Source organism: Chinchilla lanigera, unplaced genomic scaffold, assembly GCF_000276665.1.
Source record: "Chinchilla lanigera isolate Chin_1 unplaced genomic scaffold, ChiLan1.0 scaffold00055, whole genome shotgun sequence".
Classification (NCBI taxonomy): Eukaryota; Metazoa; Chordata; class Mammalia; order Rodentia; family Chinchillidae; genus Chinchilla; species Chinchilla lanigera.
In genome coordinates this window covers 11236282-11260297 of record NW_004955456.1, presented here as the reverse complement: position 1 = coordinate 11260297, position 24016 = coordinate 11236282, and the positions used below count along the sequence as shown (strand labels likewise).

The window sequence follows — 24016 nt, the reverse complement described above, 5'->3', positions numbered from 1 at the left end:
GGCCATCCACTGGGTGGCCTGATAAGTCCAGTCACTCAAGGCTGTGAAAACGATTCCATTCTTGAAGATATTACAAGCATAAAATAAGGTGGCTTTTGATGATTCTTTGAGCAATTTAGACCAGGTTAATACTGGCCAATAATTTCCTAAAGTGACAGGAAGTGGCAGGAACATGATTTATGTAACATGGGTCCCTGCTAGCTAAGACCTAGAGTCCCAGCTGTGCCCTGGTGTTAGTCTTTTTGAGACAGGGTCTCCCCATGCAGTTCAGGCTGACCTTGACCTCACTTTGTAGCTCAGGCTGGCCTTGAACTCACAATGATTCTCCTGCCTCAGCCTCCCAAGTGCTGCTGGGATTACAGGTGCGCCACCACGCCAGGCTGTGCCCTGGTGTTAGGGATGCTTGCATAAGGAGCTGCTTTTGTGCTAGAGTTGTGTGCTTTTTATTTTGAAACTATCAAGGGAATTCTTATGGTGATGAATGATAAAGTACAAGGCTGAATAGCCTGGTTGTGGACCTTACCCAGACCAATTTAGTTCACCTGGGAGGAGAACATTTTGGGTGATTATTGTCTGAGTTGAAAGTACTAAATTAAATAAAGTGGTATGTTGGGCTGGCCATACTATAAACAAAAGGGGTACTTGGCATTCCAGCCTGGTTAGGCTATCTGCATTTTCTAAGGTAGGTACTTGACAGATACAAAGCTTGCATGACTTGAGTATGCAGACCACTGCACTTCATTTATGAGGAAACCCCTTTTGCATTAGTGAGATGGTTGCTAGCATGCAAAATATGTGGTCATAGGAATTCAGTATCAGGAAGCTGTGAGTTTTTGATTTGAGGCTGTGAAAGAGGGACATACAGCCCCTTGAGTTTAAGATCACTCAGTAAAGAAACAGGTTTACCCCTACAATCGGTAGTTTTAAGGACTTACATCTATATTTAGGATTGTGAAACTAGGCCCACGATGGATGATGGGTTCATTCTCCTCCACAGCTTTGTAGCCCAAATGATCACCAAGTTTCCCTCCCTTACTTTCCAGTTTGCTTATGTAAGTATGGTCATCACAGCTGAGAATTTTAAGGAATTCCCAAAAGGAAAACGGGTAATAGAAGGACTAGCTTGATAATCCAGGAGTGTGATGTTATGTTTTGATCTGTTGCATTTTGTTTTAGGCCCATGTTGGCAATTTTGCTGTCTTTTCTGTACCACCTCCTTACCAGGGTAGCCTCCACACCCAAGGTTTGATTTTGTTTCTTTCCTTTTCCTTTTGTCACCCCCTCCCCCACGTGGTACTGCAGATTGAACTCTGAGAGTAAAATGCTGAGCACATACTCAGCCCATTTTATAATTTTACATTGAGACAACATCTTGCTAAATTGTCGAGACTGGCCTCAAATTTGGACTATTCCTGCCTCAGCTTCCTGAGTAGCTGGGATTACAGATGTGTACCACCACACGTATCTCTACTCAAGTTTTTGATCCATCTCCATATGAAAAACAACTGAGTTTCCTAATTTACTTTGTATGTATACATTCTGATGAGCTGTATTTAAACAACAACCTTTGTTTTAAGGAAAGCCTTAAAAATTGTTGTAGAATGTACATAACAGAATCTTAATCATTATAGCTATTTTAAAGTGTACAGTTCAGGAGTATTAAATATATTTAAATATATTTAAATTGTGGGACCAATCTTCCTATTTTCCCTCTTTCTAGACCCTGACAAGCACAATTCCTGTCTTTGTGAATTTGACTACTCTTTGTACCTCATACAAATGGAATCATACAGTAGAGTGTGTGTGTGTATGTGTGTGTGTGTGTGTGTGTGAGAGAGAGAGAGAGAGAGAAAGAGAGAGAGACTGGCTTATTTCATTTAGCATGATGGCCTGTAGCTTTATCTGTGTTGTAATATGTGAAGAAATGTCCTTCCTTCTAAAGACTAAACAGAATTCCATTGTATGTGTATGCTGCACTTTGTGTATCCACTCACTCTTCAATATACCTTTGGGTGGTTTCTACTTCTTGGTTATTATGAATTATTGCTGTGAACATGGGCGTATAAATATCTCTTTGAGATTTGCTTTTCAATTTTTCTGTATATATTTCTGGAAGTAGAATTGCTGGGTCATGTGGTCATTCTATTTCCTTTTTTTTTTTAGGATCTAATATGCTGTTTTCTATAAACAGCTAGATTTTTAAGAAATGCATGTAAATTCATCAGTTTGGACCTCTGAGCTGCTTTGAGTTGTCCCTGGATAAGTGAGGTCCTCAGTTGGTCACCTGCTTTAGCATGCCTCTGAGGTTTCATGCACTCCGACCAGTGTGCATGGTTCATTTTAGGCCTTATAGGTTGGAGCTGCTCATTAGATTAGATCCAAAGAACAACTCTCCAGGATTTATGTCTAAATACAGTAGTGGGGAAGTAAGCAGAAGTTTAGAACGCCAGAGTTTAAATGTCCATAGAGATGATCACGTGGTTTTATGTTTTTCCGCTAGGTTATTGTTCCAGTTGTACTAGGGTTAGAGTTGTTGTAACATGAGAGTCCACCATAGAATCTGAAGATACTACTCCAGGTGTGTTCCTTCCAAACCTTTCTTCTACCATGGAGGTTACATCATTGGAAGACTCTGTCAAACAATAATTCACTCTAATTCCCTACTAGTATGTGCAAACAACAGGCCAGAAATTAGTTGCCTATACTTCATCATGGTGTGTGTATATATCTGGGTAGTGGAGTGAAAGCATTGGGATGGAAAAGGGAATCCATAGATCCTTTTGTACTCTGCTGATTGTCCATCATGCTAACATGGACCCACTTAATATTAAATATTAAAGGAGGCATTTCTAAATGTTACAAATTTTTGTTGTACTTGGACTTCTCTCTCTTTTGTTGTACAACTTTTGTTGTACTGGGCCTTTTCATACTGTGATCTGAGGCATGTGCAGCTACCAAGCAAAGGAAGGGTCATGTGCCTTTTGTCTTCTGTCGCTATAGATCCCAGAAGGCCTGGGATGGGAACAGTGAATCCATTACATGTGTAGTTGCCTTTCCATCTTTCTGTCCCTAGTTTATGGGCATGATCATTTGCTGATTCGAGCAGGTATTTTCTCTCTGAGACCTTATCTAGTAAACTTTTGGAGTAAGGTTTATATTCAGTTAATTAGGGGCTTTAACCTACGTTGAGGCACATGCTATGCTTGTTGGCTAATATTCCTTTACTGTCCACATCTTGCAAAACCAGTTTAAATGTCATTTGTGTGAAACATTCTCAGATTCTACCCTAGGGCAAATTGGTTACTTCCTCTTCTGTGCCCCACTTTGAGGTTATTGTCCTTGCATCACATCCATAGTATTGTAATTATTCAAGACAGTTTCTTCTTTGTGGAAGTGTCAAGCTTTAGTTCTGTCCCTTCTCTGAGACTTACAGGATTTGATGTAAAGCTCAGTCCATGGCATTTGTCTAGTAAACATTTGGTTTATCAGAGAAGTGACTGATCGATGAGATCAAGTAAAATTATTACCTTTAATCATGAGCATGGCCCTAAGAGCTATTTGCCCACATCTAAGCCATTTACGGTCTCACGATGACAGCATCATGCTAGGTTGTATAAACTGAAAGAAAGAATCACCATAGGTTAAACAATATTTAGCACTTACTTTATGCTAGTAACCACTTTGTAAGTACTTACTTACATTAAGTTATTTAATTTTACAATAACTTAGGGGAACTCATTGGGTTATTAGGTGATGAAACATATAGGGAAAGGAGATAACCTGTTCAGTTCAAACCCAGGTAATCTAGCCTCTGAAAGTGCTATTTATTTTTTGCATGTCGTGTTCTAGTTGCAGCCTTGCTAAACTAGGACATTTTCAGTATGACCTGCAAGTTGTGAAGTATAGAGAAATGAGTAGAAAGACCCAGGGAAGGAGAGTACTATGAATCAGATATCAGTCAGTAATTGAAATGGGGTGATTGGTGTCAATTGAATGATAGAGAAGGTTATGTGGACAGGAATTTGAGAGACACAGTTGCCTTGATTAAGAGGGAGAAGAATTGAGGGAAATTGGGTCTCAGAGGAGGGAAGATGAGGATGAGATGGCTGGAGAAGCCAAGTTCTTGCAGTGAGGGGCCTGGGTTTTATGTCCTTATCCTCCAGTGAGAATAGCAAGATGTGTTCTGATGGAGTTACCTAGTCTCACAGTTCCAGAGAGCGTGCCAGCTATTTTCAAAGATGGAACTTCAGGTGTTCAAATTGTGAAACAAGTGAGGGAGCCTAAATACACATGTTCACTTATGTTCTTTTCCCCACCACATGTAGTGGTGCAAAAATCAACACCTCAAGTCTCTTAACACATAGATCAAAGCATATTGATGATGTCTTGCAACTCTGATAATTTCATTGAACTATACGAGGCTTAAAATTGATACATAGGCATATCCCTGATTAACATTAAATGCAGCTGTCAGTCTGACATAGTTGGATAAGCCAATATTGAATAATCTATTAAATATGTCACAGTTGAACAGGAGCATAAATCATATTATTTCAGCTATAATTAAGTGGGAGTTAAAATCATAAAGAGACAAATTCAGTGAATATTTTTTAATGTGTATACAGCACCACTGAAATTTCTTTCTTTGTTCTGTGGGGAGGGAGAAGTTGACTGCCTTCCAAGTATTGACTGCTATCCAGGAAGTGGGACACTGAGGGGTGACTTATGTAATGTTCACAGAATGGGTTTCATTTATAAATTCAATGAGATTAGCTGCAGTCTTCCTGACGTTAATGGCAGTGGAAATGCACCATTCTGCATTTAGCTGGAAATAGCTAGCTCTCCGATTTAAAGTCCTAATTGCTCCTCAGGTTATGATATGTTTGCATTTATATTTCCTTCTCCTCCTTTCTTAGGAGCTGTCTGTTGCCTTTATTTCCTGGGAATTAATGATGCAGACTAGAGCTTGTGGGTGCTCAGGGCAGTATATTGTCAGTCCATTGGTGTACTTGTTTCCTGACCCACAGAGTAAATTTGATCACTGAGAATAAATAACAGCCATAAACCAAGGCAAAAAAGATAAAGAAATTACATTAGGAGGGTCCAATGAATCAAACTGTAGCCAGAAAATAGAGATAATTGTAGTTCTTCAGTGGTTGTTGCAAAGTGTAAAAAAGCACATGTTGAACCCTGAGAACAATGCCTACTATGTGGCAGGTATCTCAGTACCTGTCATTTACTTTCGCTGTTATAAGAAAACTACTTTGGTGGATGGTCAGAGTGATATAATTGTGAAATCCAGAGCATAAATAGGTATGTGACTAGTGTGATGGTGTCTTTTTCCAAATAACTGATATAATGAAGGAAAAAGTAAATTTAGTCAAATGTTCTCATTTGGTGCCAGAATGCTATAAGCTATGTATACTGGTTATTTTTTTTTTTTTTTATTGAGAGGCTGTGGTTTCATTTTTTGTGGGCTTTTTTGTTGCTGGAAATTGAACCCAGGACCCTGCCAATGCTAAACACACTGTGCCATGAAGCTATACCTCTGCTTCTTTTTGTTGGTCTTAACATACAAGTTTGATTTATTCCAGGTGATTTGGTATTATATAAAAGCACATTTTGGGCACTTTTATAGGTGAAGACCATGAGACTTAGTTCGGGTGACAAAATAACTTGGCAGACATTTAACAAATGTCTATATTAGGTTCTGAATGTGTATGCATGAATGGTTTGCTTAAAGTTTATTACATCTTCAGCACCACCCTCAGCCTTGAGTTATAGGGATTTCCCAAAATGCAGGTAGAGGAAGCACAGAGGAAGCATTCCTGACTGTCTGAGACATGTTTTGAGGTGCTGCCTCTTGTCTTCAATGTAATCATAGCCAGTGGTTCTTACTTGAACTAACCGGACTGTTGGGCATATTACTATGTGGTATGCAGTGTATTGGGCAAGCTATATGGAGTTATAGACATTGTCGTATTTCCTGTGACAGCTTTGCAGAAGATTTCATAAAAGCCCTATATGAATTTCTGTGATATTGTTCATACAAAACAAGGATTTCCAAAGATCTACTAGAGAACAAGAGAAGGATATCATTTCTTCTGTAGGCCAATTAGTTTTCTGTCATTGCTGTGTATAGTAACTTTCTTCTACCCACTCCCTCAAGCTAGAAGGACTTATGGGCACTGTGAAAGATGGATGCAAGACCAATTTGTTTATGAACACCAAGCCATTGTACTTAAAAAGAAAGATTTTATGTAAGTCCGGACATTTTGCTCCCCTATGGAGCTACTGGACAGGTGGCTTTACAGTAGATCACAAAAGTAAGCGTGGTTTCACTTGGTGACCTCTTAGTCCAAGGAGTTGTGTTGTATTTTCATAGTGGGTAAAAGCTCAGAGCTTGCTACAGGAAGGAGTGTGGATTGCTAGCTCCACAGTCACTCTGGCCACTCTGCATTGAGGCCTCCTGCCCAGTGATATGAAATCTCCCCACCCCTAAACCTAACAAAGCACCCAGAGAGCTTTCTTTATGTATGCATAGGTTTTTCTTAGATAATTTGCCTTTCTGTTCCTATTTCTACTGTAATTTCCCTTTCTATGACTTACTTTCAAGAACAGTCCCCCCTTATAGCATTAGCAAGAAGGGAAAAGGGGAGTAGTGAGAAAGGGGATTTGGGCTCCAAACTTTCCAAGGGAAAATTACTTGGATTTGAGATACTTAGCAGAAAACAAATTCAGTTCAGGTGGGTCCCAGGTGCTGTTTTGAACACTGGGTAGAGAAGCATTTAAGTATGCTTTCTGCTCTCAAGGAGTTCAGTGTGTTGCTGACCATCTATCTGTGCACAAGTAGATGACTTCAGTGTGGCATAGAAGCTCCAGAGATGAAGGGAAACAAAACAAGGTGTGGTGGTAGCATAGACATGCAGTTCTATTTCTGTATAGTGGTGAGTGAGGATGTCCAGGTCTCCTTGGTCAAGGTGGATATAGAGGACAGAGGGGAATTTGACACGTAGCAAGACAGATCACTAGGACAGAGGAAAGAGTGGTCTTTTGAGAAGGGTCATTGCTGGAAATAAAATCCAGAGATTGGGTGGCTCAGTTTGGGGGGAGGTAGAGTTACGGCTCACTATGTAATCTATGCTGGCCTTGAATTTACTATGTAGCCCAGGCTGGCCTTGAACTTGTGATATTCCTAACTCACCCTCCTGAGTTCTGATATTACAGGGGGGTGCCACTATGCTTGGTTTGAGACTTTCTTTTTGGTATATTTACTTATTTTTGATGGGTGTCTTTGTTTCAGTTACACCTTATACCTGTCTGTCATGTGACCTGGTTTTTTTTTAAAGTAAGCAAAAAAATGGGGATTTCCATGTCTCCCTTTTGTTTGGTAAACAAAGCTGGACTGTCCAAAGCTATGATCCTGGCTAATCTCTAGATCATTGAAGCTGACAGAGCCTGAGGTATGCACAAGTAGTTACTGAAAGATCTAGGATCAATTCAGACATTCACATTTATGTTGCCCTACATGTGAATTGTTACTCTGGATTTTCTCCTTGTGGGTTTATAGTTTCTCATTCATTTGTTAAATGTTTATGAGTTATTTAGAAATAACTGTGTAGCTTGATAAAGATAGAAGGTCCTTCTTGTCACAAACTTTAAATCTTAAAATGGGAGTTAACTTTGAAAATATAGACTGGTATTAGGTTGTGATGAGCTGATCTAAGAAGCTAGGAGTTAGTGATTTATACCTCTCAACCCAGAGAGGATGCCAGTGAATTTCTGAATTTATAGTCTAAGCCTCTAAGGCAATCCTTTTTTATTCCTGTGTTCCTTGACTTTATTACTGGAGGAATAATGTGTTTGTGTGTTTGAATAAATTTTAAAAATCCATGCATGAAGGTAAGTTTATCTTGCACTGTATAAGAGAGTATAGTACATAAAAATGGGGGTTCAGGGAGTCCAACAGCATGATGTTGAATCCTGTCGCCACTATTTGAGTTGTGTGACCCTGGGTGATTTACTTAAACTCTGAGTGCTGCCTCTCTTTATATAGAAAATGATGATGAGAAGTATTCCCATGTAAAAATTATTATAAAAATAAATGAGTTAATGCAAATAAAGCATTTAGTAATGTGCCCAGCATATAGTGTTAGCTATAATTGGAGAACTACCTGATTGAGCACCCTTCATTGGTCTGATTTTTCTCCTGATGCCCTAGGACAATGTGATTGTTCCTATACATATTTGTGCATCAAAAATCATTGAGAGAGCATTTAAGAAGTGCACAGCTCCATGGTTTCTACTTTAATTAAGATAGAGGTAGCTCCACCCCTGCCAGATTTTTGCTCTTAAAACAAAAAGTTTGTCATGATATATCAAAAAAGCACATGAAGCCACTGAAAGAAAGAAGGCAGACTGCCAACTTGGGGAACTCAAGGAATGATGTGGTGAATCCCCTGGATTTCTGTGCTGATGCTGGTATATCTCAGAGTGGATGCTGTGGAAACTTCCAACCCTGTAATGCTCAGAGATGTAGATAAGAAAAGCTGTAAGAAAAGCTTTTTTCTGCTAGCCAGGGGTGGGTAAACAATAGAAAAGCTATTTGACAAGACTCTCCTGATTGCATCAGGGGAAAAACCATGCTATACATCCCCAAGGATATCACTGTGCACAGCAAAAATTTCATCTTCCACCCTATTCCTTGGAAGCAGGCAGTGTACTTCAGTTTGTCTGATAGGTGGTGTCAACAGAAGTCATCAGGGTGCTGATCTTCCATTCTTTGTGAGACAGAACTAGGTGGTGCTTTGGGGCAGTGCCAGGGAACATCAAGGGAGTCTATCCTTAAACTGAGATCTATCCCCACCTTCAAACAGCAAAACAGTATGAGTCAGCATTTGGCTTCACCTCACCTTTGCTGCAGTGGCACAAAAAAAAAATCTGTCCTAAACCTCTCAACCTGGAGGAAGTGAAGCACTGCCAGCGACTGCCCCATTTTTAGTGGAAAGGTATCAGCAGGACCAAGCAAGGAGTTGAACTTCTACCCCGCTCTGTTCAACAGGTATTGAGACTCAGTGCTGTTCTTCTTCCACTGTATTATTCATGGGGCCTAAAGGGAAGTATAGTCCCCCACCCCCACCACATTTCAACATACTAGCTAAATAAAAATGTCCAGGATAAAATTTTTAAAAATCATAAGAACCAGGAAAAACACAACATGGGTCAGAATAGCTAGTAACAGGTATCAGTACTGCAATGACTCCTATGTTAGAATTCTGACAAGAAATTTAAAGCAGCCATCATAAAAATGCTTCAGCAAACAATTTATTTAAACAACTGAAAAAGGAAATCTCAGCAAACAGCTCATGGACCCCACATGAGGAAAGTTTGAGAGTGATGAAAATATGATATCTTTTGATTGTTTTATCTCCATTTGTCAGACTTACCAAACTGTGTAGAGTGGTTAGTTTTAAGTTAATTACACCTCAATAATGTTGATTTGCAAAATGCTTGAGAGCAGTCTTTATTCTTGGAGAATCTGGTTGGGTAAGTCTAGGATAGAATCCAAGCATTTTTTCCTGTTTATTTTTTTATTTTTTCTTTTAAAATTAATATCTCAGGTGATTTTGAGGCAGATAGTGGCTCTTGGGAATTCATGATCTCTCCAGAGGAATCTAGGGTAGTTTTGAATTCTCCACAATATAAATCTGTTAGCAATCTGTGCAGATAGAAACTTGTCCTGATAAATTATGAATGACTGGACAAGTACTTGCAAAATAAGCAGAGTACATGATTAGAGAATATTAAGTGAAAGAAAGAAAATTTATTTGAGTTTGAGTTTTTATGGGTACCCGAACTACATGAAAATAGTTTTTTCTAATTTTTTGGTAATGCTGTGAAAAATGTATGTGACATCCATTAAAAGCTGTAAATAGTGATGGTGGGTTATTAAAAAATACACTGGTACATGTTTTTGCTTTTTTCTTCACTTAGCACATCTTTCTCTCCATTTCTTCTCAAGACACTGTCTTCTTCATGACAGAGTGAATTCTACCAACCTTTTATATGAGCTGCTATCATCTTGGCAGGCATGATTTTCATCATTGCCTTCCTGGGGTAGTGCTTTCTGGCAACATACTGTTTTGAAATAGCATCCTTAAAAATACCGGGGTCTGCTTTCTTTGCTTTTGAATAATAGATGGCTGAGATTGGCCTTGGGTAGGAAATTTCTCTTGAGTTCACCCAGGGATTCTCCTGGTGTAGCCAGAGATATGTATTTCTTGAGTCACTCTTGTAATCTCCAGCCCTCCAAATACTCAAATGCTTACTTAGCTGGTCTTTGTTTCTATTATGTTTCAAAACAGAGGAGCTACCTGAAATGTCCTCGCAACACCTCGACATGGCTTGTATGGAATTTGGTATCAGATTCAAAGAATGACTTTCCTTCTAACACTCAGAGAAATGTTGATGGCTCACTTGGCTCAGAGGGGAGACATAGGTGGCCCACTACCCCTCATCCCAAGTGTAGTGCTGTAGAGTGAAAGCATTCTCAAGGATAATTCTTCCACCCTGAAGTCTCACTTTGCTAAAATTCATCTGAGTAGACAAATCAAACCAACCTGACTAGGGAAAGAAGTAAGAAGAGATAAGGAGCCCTCATTCTCCCTAAGGACTGGGTTGGAAATGGTCCATCAGTAGGGAAATCCTTGGGTTTTCTTGGCAGCATTAGAAAACACAGCCTAGAAAGCAATCTTATAACCACAAAGTTAAAGGGAGACCACTGGGAGAATCCTGAAAGCTGTGATCACTGTGGGCAGCAGGATGTTGACAGAAAGCACTGCCTCATGAAGGCAATGATGATAACCATGATGATGGTAACCATGAAACATGAAACATGAAACATGGTTCAGATGGCTGGTGTTAGGTCAGACACAGTTGTAGCTTCTAATCATGTTTTGGTAGGGGAATTATTTCTGAAGGAATCAAACATTAAGAATCTTCAGTCTGCATTAAGGGGAAATAACACTTGAAAAATTTGCACATGATAAATGTCTATAAATCTGTATGAGGATTGTGGTTTTTAAGAGATTAGCTTGTAGGGCTAGGGATATAGCTCCGTGGCACAAGTGCCTGCCTAGCAAGCGCAAGGCCCTGAGTTAGATTCCCAGTACCAAAAAAAAGAAATAAAGAGATTAGACTTTCCTTTCCTAATGTAGAATCATGACTACTAGCAGGAAGAGATAGAGAGAAATTCAGTATTACAGTCTGTTTCAGGAACAGCATTATGATAAGGCTTTCCAAACTGTAAGTAAGTCTTATGTAATTGAAAGTATTTTGGGGAGATATGGATGTGGCAGAGATTGTAGGGGTATTGGGGAAACCTTTAAGAATATTTTTAAATTTCATATTCTGTTGTTCTTCGAAGTAATGTATAAGGCATGAATGCAACTGTGAACCATAAGAAATACAAGTGGAAGTGATTTCTTTGTGTCTGAATCTCTGACTAGGGGTCCAGCCTGCTTGTTCCTTCAGTAAACCCAAGAGTTTGTAGCAAGAAGTCACTTTGTTTGCCCTGGCAGAGCTGGAAACTAAGATAGCAGGAAATATCACAGCATATGGCTGCATCTTTGCTTCTTCCTTCCTGCCTTTTGAGATGCCTAAGGTTATAGGACCTTTCCACACTTCCCTGTGTTGTGAAGCACAAGTCTTACCTTGTGTTGTATGCGTAGCCATTTTTATCGTCTCTATTGTTTGACTCATGGAAGGAAACTACCAGTTCACTGAGTATTAATCCCTCCTGGGATTGTGGGAAACATCTTACTTAACAGTGGGCCTCCAGTTCCTACCTGGTTCCTACATCTTTCTTTGAGGCCAGAAAATAAATTCAGAAGGTAGGTGTTGGATTAACCATCATAACCTCTCCACTTCATTGCTACTTTTTCTTGCCTTTCTGTGGTTAGAACAACTTAATATGTTTTTGGATATGATAAATGCACAGTAGCTAAAGTAGATTATGAAAGTACACATTTTACTTTAGCTCCAGACGACCCTGGTAGTGTGGCCACAAGCAAATTAGGGAATGATGTCAGTATATTGGCATATTAATAAATAGATGATATTTTCCTCCTAACCCCTGCTTCATGCTATTTCTGATTGGTCACTTAGGAACTTATAGTATGCTTAAGTTTTCTGATTGTATTAATGGAATGGTAGTGTTTTTCTGAAATTATATTAAAAACATCTAAAAGAAATTTGTGCCCTTTATAATTCAGAGAAAATTCTTTTGTTTGATTGAAGAGCTTGCTTTCATGTCTTGGTAGAAGCAGGTAACATTTCTTGAGCAGTTTCTATAAATGTTTCCCTTTTATGGATACCATTTCTTTTGGAAAGTTGAGTTTTAGAATAATGTTCTTTAGGTGCTAGTGTTTTACTCTAAAGCTTTAGAGCTTTGATGTTTAAGAAATACTTGATTTTGCCATAATGGGGGTTAATCCAGGGTCTCATGCATGCAAAGAAGCAAACATTGTACCACTGAACTACATCCCCAGCCCATGAATCTTTAATGATGTCCAACACAGTGTTTTGCCTTCAGTGTGATTCATGTTGAATTTTGCTTAATATAAAATCATTTCCAATTTTTTAAAAGTAGATTTTGGAGAAAAAATTTAATTCAGGGAATTCCTTTGTAATCCTTCCTTACAAGTTTTGATGAAATGAAGAAAATCTTTGACTGGTATTGTGATAGTGGATCCATGTGGGGTGGGAGGGAATTGGCATTTAATCAAGTTCATGGAGACAGACCACTCATGCCAGTTCATCTTGGGCCAGGGATCTCTCCTTTCTCTGGAGGGTGTGAATTACAGTTCTGTAAGAAGAGTGTGGGATGATAAGCCAATAAATACTAATGAAGCTCCTACTTACATAAAGCACAGCATTTGCTACAGAGGGAGATATTAGAAATAATAGAAAATACACTTCCTACCTTTGAAGACCTCGTAGTATAATTGAAAATATAAGATGTTAAATGCCCTAAAATTGAGTTAAGGGTACAGTAATTCTTATAGATCCTGAGAATCTTTAAGAGTCTAACGAGGGGGGCCTCATGATCACTTGGAAGACTCTAAAACACAGTGGAGCCTCATCTTCAGATTTTCTTACTCCTTTGTTCTGAGTACTGAAAATTTGCAAACCCCTTCCTTTGTGGTGCTGAGGATAAATCTAGTTACTCTGTTAGTGAGACTCCAAACCTGAATTTTTTTTTTTCAAGTTCCCAGATGCTGCTGTTACAGCAGGTGTGGAGACCACACCTGAAGAAGCACTAGTCTAGTAAGGGTTGTTTTCAGCTGTGGTTGTGCTTTGGAATCAACCAGGAAACTTAATTGCTCAGGATCTCACTTCAGAACAATTAAATTTGGGTCATGTTGGGTGGTGCCTGAGTTGTTGTTTTGTTTTGTTACACAGCAGTTGAGCCCAGGGCCCTTGCATTGAGCTATATCCCCAGCCCTTTTTATATTTTACTTTGAGACAGGTTCTTACTAAGTTGTCCAGGCTGGACTTGAACTTGTGGTTCTCCAGCCTCAACCTCCCAGAGTTCTGGGATTACAGGAGTTTGCTACCATGCCTAGCTTTCAGCATTTTTACAAAGCTCCCTAGTTTCTTACAATGTGCTGTCAGATTGAAGACATACTGGTCTGACACATATTCAGAGATGCAGAACTTAAGATTCGGAGATAAATGATGTCCCTGTTACTAGAGAGGTATAAACCACAGTCCAGAGGAGTTATTAAGCCTGATTTTAAAGAATGGCAAGTGAAGAGGAAGGTGTGATAGTTAATCTTGATTGTCACCTTTATTGTCTGGGGGATTAGTAAAGCATACTTCTCTATGTGTTTAGGTGGGGCTTAGAAACATTACCTTGGGGATCCTTTTTTCTCTGGCATTCTTCCCATGTATTTTGCTTCCCAATAACAGGAAATGAGGAACTTTGCTCCAGCCATGCTCTACCACCATGATGTTCCCTTTCTTAAGCCATCTTACCATAAACAGAAACCTCTGACACTGTGCTCCAAAATTAATTCCTCCTTTAAATTTTTGGCATTGGGTATTTTTGGACCTAGCAACAGGTAAGCTGAGGGATACAAAATGGGTGTTCTGTGCTCTTGTAAATGCAGTGATGTGAGCAAGTCAATTTGTGTTTTAGCTGTTCCTTGGGACAGACCGATGAGCTTGTGAGCTCTTAGGAGTCAGCAGGGTTTTCTACTCCGTGAGGGCCAGTGAATGAGACTAGAGTGCTTGTTAACACCATCAATAACAATCATTCGCTGGCCACTATTTATTCTTGTTGCTGTAAATGGGCTTGCATTTATCCTAATAAGCTTGACTATGTATGCTTAGAGTGAGGTGTAGCAATGGAACATGTCCTAGTGATAGCCTGAACTTCGAGAAATGACTCAGTTGTTTTTATATTTCATCCCCTTAAGCCTTTATGTATAAAATAAAACGTTACACATAGTTGCTACTCTTTAGTGTGTGTGGATGCTAGTACAACTTTAGGAACATTGGTTTGCTTTATAACTCTAGCAGTGGGCCTTGGTAAAACAGTGTTTGCTCAATAAATCTACATCTGGTGAATGAATTGGGAAGACTATATTTTCATACCATGCATTAGGAAGGACAGAGAGTGCTTACTTCTTGATCTTTACAAAAATTGTTGCTGTCTTAGTTTCTGAACATAAATATGATGTTCAAAATCAAAGTGTATCACTTCAACAAATAATAGGTAGGAATGTATTTTCTTAATGTGTACTAGTCATAACTACTTATCATTTAAAGAGGTCTTTCCAGCCGAGCATGGTGGCACGTATCTTGTCATCTCTGCACTCAGAGAGGCTAAAGCAGGTGAATTGTAAGCCCAGCATTGCCAACTTAGTGAGGTCGTCATTCAAAATGAAAAAATTAAAAAAGGGCTAGGAATGTAGGTCTGTGACAAGGCCCTGAGTTCAGTGTGTAGCACTGTGCCAAAAAGGGGATCTTTCCTTTTCACTTCTTGTTCCTGCTTAGTCACATCAAACTTCAGGTGCCATTGTTAAGTAAGGCTGTGTTAATTTATTGGAACTACTGTAGGCTTTGTTTACCAATTTCATAGGGCTCAAAGTTAAGAAATAAATACTAGAGATTTGCTGCTGTTAAAATTTTTGTCTTTTGTATTAAAGTGATGTACAGTGAAAAGACTGACCTGTGTTGGTTATAGCAGCATTCTTTACCCACAGGTCCTTGGGAAGTGTGATGCAACTCTGGTCTGACAGCATCATCTGGATTTTCTACCTAGGGCAAAGAGGAGAAGGAGGGCCAGATCAGACCATTTGATGCTAATTTCACAGGTGGCTGGTTACTGTGTGCCTGGCTGTTGTTATTTATAGAGCTGTAAGTGGCTGTAGCTATACGCAGGTGTCTGAAAGGATGGCCTGAATGCATGTGTAGTGGTAAAAGTGCAAAAGTGCAGTCTAGAGACAAATGGTCACCAATGAGTGTCACTGCTGTAGTTTATTGACATTCATTAGTAGCCGTCATGATTTTCAGTCTGATTTTATTACCATTGTGGGTACTTCTGACAGTAAATAAAACAGATCAAAAGAATGGCACTCCTTTAAAAAAAATTATTTTTTTTGGTCAATAGGACTTTAATCAGGTTGACTTACATATTGATTTCAATCACAATTTAAAGCAATATCCACAAAACTATAAATTAATTACAATTAGAGCTCAGAAAGTCTTGATCATTATCACCTCTTCCCTCTCCTTTTCCCCAGTGTACTATTAGGGAAACTGAAACCTAGCAAGGTTGCACAACCAGCTCATTTTCACAGTCAGCACTGGAAGTGAAACTGGAACTGGAATCTAGATCTTAATTCTCTCATTTTTTTGTTTGTTTGTTTATATCTATTGTATTACTCCTATAAGATTATCCTTTGCTAGGATATTTTCTCAAAATTATTTTGTGAGTTGAAAAATGGTTCTCTTGCTTTCCTTTTTTAAATTAATTTTTATTTGTACACTTTTGATATATATAATGATCACATTTATCATAGGGAATTTGTACCTGTACATAATATATCCTGATTTTTTTCTCCAATCCCCTCCCCTCCTTTCAACCCTTCTTCCCCTCCTTATTTAAAAAAGCTTTCTTTACATTTTTTCCTTCTATTCTTTTTTCTCCACTTTTTCCTTCCTTCCCTTCGCTTTCTGCCCTCTCTTATTCTCCTTCCCATTTAAACGTTTTCTTTCTACTTCCCAGTATCTGTTATCCATTTTGGTCCTTAGTTGTGGTTTCAGTTTCTCACACAAGAGAAATGTTGTAATATTTATACATGTATGTCTGACTTATGTCACTTGAAAGTATGTTTGCTTTATTTAAAAGTCTTGCTTTATTTCTTAAATTTAAAAAAGTGACAGTAAGTTCCTTCTACTAATAATTTGCTCACTGCCAACAGTTTTAGGAATAATGACCTGTCCTTTTGGGAGAGAAAGGGGGGTTATATAGATACTGCGTCCAGGGAGGAGCAGCTAGTAGGTACATGGGGAAGCAGTGGGTACTGAGAGTCACAATTTGGCCTTGGCATCAGTCCTGGAAACCAACTCTCCTAAGAATACTCTTCTTAAGAAAAAATACTGTTCTGTCCTACCTTTTGTTGAAGAAGACTAGAATAATTGTTTAAAGTTTTGCTACATGATTATTTGGCACTGAACCTACAGGCATCTCTACAAGAGTATTTCCCGTCTCTTATTTTACCCTGTAGGGTTTTTTTGTTTTGTTTGTTTTGTTTTTTGGTTATTTTTCTGGTACCAGGAATCGAACTCACGACCTTGTGCTTGCCAGGCAGGCGCTGTGCCGCTGAGCTAAATCCCCAGCCCCCGTCTCTTATTTTAGAGAGAATAAAAAAATAAGCAGTTTCAACAGATTACTTGTAATCTGAACTCATTGTAGGCTGTAGAGGCTGGTTTTCGTTTGCTTGCTTTGTTTTTCCCCTTCCCATCCTACTTACTTCTGAGGCCACACAACAAGTTCTGGAGAAGGAGCATCTTACTCTGGCCAACTATCTGTAGCTGCTGGAACACTTATAAGTCCCTTTGGGCTACTGGTTTTCAGGCGACCAAGCTGTAGAGTGAAGGCTTGAACATTGGTTTTCTACTTGAATGATTTAAATACGTTTCTGACCCTTTAGAATAACTTGGGGAACTCGTTCAAAATACGGTTCCTTCACAGGCTACTTCTGAAGCAGTTCAGTAGTTTTAAAGAGGAGCGCCAGGGTTTAGAACCTTGATTACACCAATTGAGTGATATGGTGTCATTCAGTCTTAATGGTTTTTGCAGGGTCCCCACCATTGAAAGCCCACAGTGAAAGTCCACAGTGATTGTAGGATTTCAGGCCTACAGTCTGTTTTCAATTATTTACCTCATAAATGCTGTAAACCCCAGGTACTTTTTGCTGAGGAAGTTCCCAGATAATATTCTTAGGCTCCCTTTGTATGTATACCGAAGGACTGAAAGAAAATTTTCTTTTTGATTTTAAGAACAAGTAAATAAGTTAGGAAATCTGCCATCTAAAAACATCTTACATTATATTAAAACTCTTAAGGAGAATTCTTTTTGGGGAGGGAGCAATGTGATATACAGTGTGCCTTGTATTTGGGGAATTAATTAGGATCAGCTGTATGGTAGCTCTTTCTCTTGTGCCTTGCAAGAGTAACTCACTTTTGAAATGGCTTTGTCTAGGAATTATTTAAATAGTCTGTAAACGTTTTTTTTTTCTCAGTAAGATTCTAGTTGGTTGGATTTGTTGTGTGTCAGCATTGATTTAGACTCCTCTCCTGTGCCCTGGGCTTTATCCTTTATCCATATCCACATCCGTGGTCCACATGCTGTGGAGTTCTTTGGCATGCCCATCCTTGGCAAAAGTGCAGGGTAATCTCTTTAACCTTTTGAGAAGATGTTGCTTATCTTTTATTCTTTATTTCACTTATTCCACTTGTCATAGCAAAACCTGCTGTGACTTGAAGCACAGCTGCTCAAAGTACTCTTTCTTTTGCACCGTTGAGAATCTGTTTATGATATGTGTCATCCTTTGGCGATTAGATCATTCACTTTAGAAGAAAGAATGATTTTACAGCTGAGACTAGTAGAAGTCAGTTCAGGAGGTAACAGGCCCACAGTTATTTTAGGAAGTGTTTCTACTCTAGTCCTTAATACCATATGGTTTATAATACACTGGACACTAGGCATTTAAGTAGATGCTTGTTCTCCAGTTAATAGAGTGGTTCTCAGTTGGGAAATTTCCTGTTGGGATTCAATTTTCTTGGCCGCTGTTGTTATGCTCACACTGATTTCAGTATTTTTTCAGGCTCTTGAATCTTTTCCAAGCAGGAGAGGTGGCAGAATGCTTTGCCTTACTTCTCTTCCCTAGGATATTCCATGGCTATTAGAGGAGGACTTTCTGTAAAATAAAAAGAGGGAAAAAGAATGTAGCATGCCTATGGCATAAAGACGCTATTAGCAAGCTTGAGGCATATCAAGAGATTAGTCCTAAGAGTAACATTTATTGCCTTTCTGCTCTGGAACTTTTTTTCCCCTTTCCTTTGCCTGTTTCTGAGGTCTGAGATTTATCTTAAATTTAAGAATGGATTGTTTTTGATCATTTGAATAGGTAAGACCATTCAGCAGGGAATACGTGTACAGACTAAGATGTCTCTTAAGCCAATTTGTAGTATAAGTCATTTGAAATAATTTCTTGAGTCAGTAATGTATTTCTGCCTCAGATTCTCTGGTTGGATTTACACATTCATCTCCTGTTTTACCAGGTGATTTACTTTTATTATCCTGCAAGAGAACTCACCCCACTCCCTAATCTTTAACAGCTACCCTCAGACACTTGAGCATGTTTTCCAGTGTGAGTTAGCATTAAAGTGCTTCCAAATGACATCCAGCATCAGCCACACAAGCTTGGAAAGCCTTGGATTCAAGTAAAATTTCCCGATCTGCTTTGTTAAGCTATTGCAGAAAGGATTACCTGGCTGTTCCCCTTGTTCTGGAGAGACCCAGTCAGATGAATGGGTGAAATACCTATGGGATATAAGCACCCAGCTACCAATTGGAAAAATCTAAAACTTGGTATGATTTTTCTTCTTCCAACTTGAAATACCCGGCCAGAGGAGAAACGCCCCCCCCCTCCCCCCTCCTGTTCCCCCCACCCCGTGCGCGCGCACACACACACACACACACACACACACACTCCACAGTCCACCTAACCTTTTGCAGAGGAATAAGGGGATAGATGGAGCCATGTTCAGTTATGCTGGACTACATCAAGTTAGAGTCTTCTTGGTTTTGGCCTTCCTCACTGGGGTTTGCTGTGGTTTTCCTTTGTGACCTAATGGTCCTCTAACATTAGACTGGCTCTAAGAGGTGGCATCAGAGAGGTGTGTTTTGATTTCACATATTTCTTATCTCTTTAAATGGAAATGAGTAGCTGGTAGATCCAGAACCAGTGGCAAGGGGAATTTTGGAGTTATTACTTGTAGATATAGAGGAAGAAAGATACAGATACTAGTAGGCAGTTCATATTACAGGTGATACCTGAGAGAATAGGAGCTTGTCTTCTGTCATTTTCTCATAACTAAGGAGGGGGCATGTGGCTTATGTGGTCGAACTTCAGTGTCAAAGTCAACATTCCACTCATCACTTATTTCTTAGTTACCTTGGCAAATAGTTCTTGTGTTCTTAATCTTCTAGGTACTAGAGATATAGCGGTACACAAATAAAAAAGGTTCTTTCCCTTATGATGCATAGACTGAGTGAGGGATTGCTGCTGAAGACAGATTTACAGGAATGGTGGTGGTGGTGAGTATTATGAAAGGGGACAAAAATAGCAAAGAGAGAGAATAGAATAGGGAGTTGTTTTAGTTACTTTTCTCTCATTGCTGAGACAAAGTACCCATCACCCACAAGTTAAGAGAGAAAAGGCTTATTTAGCTCGCAGTTACAGAAGTTTCAGTCACCATCCAAGGGAGGATGATTTCTCAGAGAATAGGCCTTGGTGGCCAGACAGTAGCAAAACAAATAAGGGACCTATGACTACATGAGGGTTTGAGGGGACATCTAAACACAAGCTATAGCAAAAGCTATTTGAGTGTCATGAAGGCTTCCTTGTAAATGACCACAAGGTAAATAGTGACCATTGAATTGAAGAACTTTTATTACCTAAAATATTTAGAACATTTCAGTTGTTAAGATTATTCTGAAATGTTAGCATGCATAAAGACTTAAAAAGATTTTTCCCCCTTCATTGTGGAGGGTTTCCCAAGGACAGAGCATCCCTTTTTACCTCTGGATATTGTCTTACAAGTAGCCAGCATCATAATTTTTTCAGTGTAGATTGGGTTAAGGCAGTCTTATGTTTGAAGGGCTTGCCATTCATAAAATTGCTATTCTGTGTGATCCAGTGGTTCCCACCTACTTCAAATAGATATTTAGCAATTTTCATTATTTTATTTTTAACAGTAATGAGATGCTTTTGGGAATTTCAATCCTTCTACAAGGTCAAAGTGAGTAATCAACAGTGTATAAAGAATCTCTTCTGCACAGAGGTGTGCCAATGGCCATAGTTTGACAATATAACCCAGTACAGTGGCTTTCCACTGTCAGAAGAATGGAATGGTGTGGTGTAGTTTTCTGGATTGCCTTGATTAAACAAGAGTTATATTTGTTGATGGATTTTATGGAAGGATAGTATTATATAAAAAGAGAACAGCACACATTTGTCATGGCCCTACCATATGCTAGGTTCTTTGCTGTTGGATCACATGCTAATTATATCTATTTCACAAGACATTGTGGTTTTGAAAACAATTCTTAGTCCATTAGTGGGTGACAACCAGCATTTAAAGAGGTAGAATCCAATAGATTATATCAGGGAATACCACACTACCAAGAGTGCATGTTATTTCAAGGAATTTCTGATTAAGCTGGGAATGATGGCATATACCTGTAATTATAGCTGCTTAGAAGGCAGGGATGGGAGGATTGCTAGTTCCAGATCAGCCTGGTCAACTTAATAAGACCTTGTCTAAAATAAAAATAAAAATGAAAATAAAAATAAAAATAAAATAAAACAAGCTGGGAATATATCTCAGCAGTAGAGTGCTTGCCTGCACAATAGAGCACTTGCATGCCTGTGACCTGGGGTTCAACTGCCAGTACCACAAAGGTATATGTGCATACCACACACTTACTTTGTGTGTGGGTATGGGCATACACCCTGTATGGTCATGTCAGATCCTGAGAATAATTTTTATTACATGTTGTGTTCTAAAATGTTTCTAAAACATAAGTACTGTACATCAGATGAAGTTTGGTTACATTTTACAGGAAACTGAGACTCTGGAGTTAAGGATACTGCTTATGATCAGAGGTAAAAGTTGACTTCAGATTTTTCTGGCTTTCCAAATTTGATTCAGGATATTATAGATAAATGTCTTAGAAGAATTTTCCTTTGTAATGATTTTCCAAGACTTTGCTGTTCACAGAGACAATGATTTAGACCTGAACATTATCCTGAAATGAGACACAGGAGCATATCCCCAGATTATTAGGTCTAAGCTTGACTAATTTCTCAAACCGTCTCTACATGGTCTGTTTCAGAAAGGAAAAGAAAGATGAGTGTATACTTGTCTTTATTGACAAACAAGGAAAGTCTAGAACCCCTTTTCCTTTTATAGAAAGACATCCTGGGTTTTTGCAAGTGGAGAAATTAACTGGAAGTAGTATTAGAAGCTCTAAAACACTCAAGAAAAACCTTGTTTGATGAGATTAGTGTTGGGAGAGTTGTTGGAGCAAAGGGCTTTGCTATCCTCTGAAAATGTTTTGGTTTAAGTTAGGTGTATTTTAAAATAGACTTCACTACCATTCATTATAGTAATCTCACTATAACATTTGGTTACTCATTTTATCCACTTCCTCAGCCTCCTGGGAATAAGGTGGAACTTTCACTCCTTGTTTGGAAAGCTATTTTGGCCTTAAAGGGCAGACATTTTAGAGGCATTATTTTCCCTGGCTTTCCTTCCATCTTGCCCAGGGTTTTTCTTGAACGAATTCTTGATCCATTCAGCTGGATTTTTTTTCTTTTTTTGTACAGAAGAAATTGTTCTTGCTGAAGATGTAAAAAACAAAAACAACAAACCAAAAAGTTTCTCATTTATTATTGTCTGTACATGACTTTTTACCTTGCCTTATCCTGAAACCCAAAAATAAGTGGCTTTTTTTGCTCAGGGTCTCTTGGGAGTATATATTGTATGATAGATTTGTCTCTGGCTTTCAGGCTTGTTAATGACTTCCTTTCACTGTCCCTTAATAATTGGTAGAAAAGAGCTGTGGAGAGACATTTCCCGGAGCTTGTAGGCTCATTAATACCAGTCTTGTGAAAGATGGTACAAAGCTAGAAGATGGAAGTTAACTTTGCTAAGAGTAAGTGGGTTAGGGAGAAATAGAATTTTAGGGGAATGGCAGCTACATCATGTCAGAGATTAGTCTTGGCGTTTGTGAGGTTTGAACAGGCTTTAGGCACTTGATCAGAAAATCTCAAGTACAAGGATATTAACTAAGAAGTGATTATTCACTTTGAAAAGTCTTTATAGTAGGATTCCTCTGGTATTGTATGAAATTTAAGCTGCATATGACACCAGATTTTTGTGCAACTGTCCAAAAACAGAAGCATCTTAAGTAAAAGAAATGCCCTAGGAACTAAGCAGGAAGATTTCTTAAAAGTCAGCCTTTGTTATTTGGCCGTTATTCATAATTTTTTTTGTGTAATCCCAAGTGGCCTTGAAGCAGGTCTTAAAAAAAGATGCTTCCATACTTCTTAACACTAAAAAGGAATGGTTAATTAAAAACATGCATAGAAAATAGAATCACTTACACCTAAGGAACAAATATTTATATTAGCTGACCCATACTTATAGCATTTAAGGCAATGAAGGAAATCATAGGGTGCTTGATTTTCATTTTTTGAGAGCAGGAAACACTAGGTTCCACAGAAAAAGCAAACTGTTGAGACTAAATTGTTAAAAGAAATTCAAGCAAGTCTTCAGGCAAAGGCACTAAACAAATGAGTATTTAATGCCATCAGGAAAAGTTTTGAGGAACTTCAGAGGTTTTTGTGAAAATGACTTTTTGGTGTTTACTCCACAAACATGAAGGATACATCACTGAGGCCACTTTAACAGTGCAACTAAGCCTTACAGCCTGGCCCAAGTGCATTACATCTGTATATCCGAAAAATACAATAGGTAATTTATGTTAAATTACTGATTTTCAAATTGTGACCCACATTAGACTTATTTGGTAGCATTAAAAAATACCCATTCCCAAGTTGCATCTCAAACCAATTGAGTCAAAATCTTTAATGGTGGGCCCTAGGCATCAGCATTTTGTGAAACTGATTCCAAAGGTTCCCTGGGTTTGAGCTAGTGTATTAGATGATCTTTAGTGTTAATTGACTTAACTGGATTTTTCAAAGGGATGGTTAAGTACTAGGATACTGATATGTCATGTTGTTAATTTAAAGAAATCCCTACAGTTTCCATTAACATTCCCTTGGAACAGTGAGATTTGTACTTTGGCTGAGACCTGGGGCCACTGCACTTTTCTTGGTGTTGTCACAACCAAAGTAGTCATCAAAGTTAGCATCAGTCTTAGTGGACATCATTGTGGCTGTTGGAGACTGTAGGACATTGAATGAATTAGGGAATGGACTTCTCCACAGCCCAACATCACAATTTTAAGGGTATAGTAAAATAACTCTTGAAACTGAGAACTTTTTTTTCCAGGCCCTAGGTGGACTGTTGTCTTGGGAGAATGCCTATTGCCCTTTCAGCAAGACTAGAAGATGTTTACACATTCCCTAGTTCCTGTTTGGAAGGTTTTATCTTATAAAAGTTTAGATTTAACACATACACTGAGGCTGTG

The 24016-nt window shown here is 38.7% G+C and overlaps 1 protein-coding gene across 4 annotated transcripts in view; it reads left to right on the top strand.

Moving 5' to 3' along the window:
- Auts2 (autism susceptibility candidate 2) overlaps positions 1-24016 on the top strand; it is a gene marked incomplete in the record, with an annotated part of 1123237 nt that overhangs the window by 157464 nt on the left and 941757 nt on the right.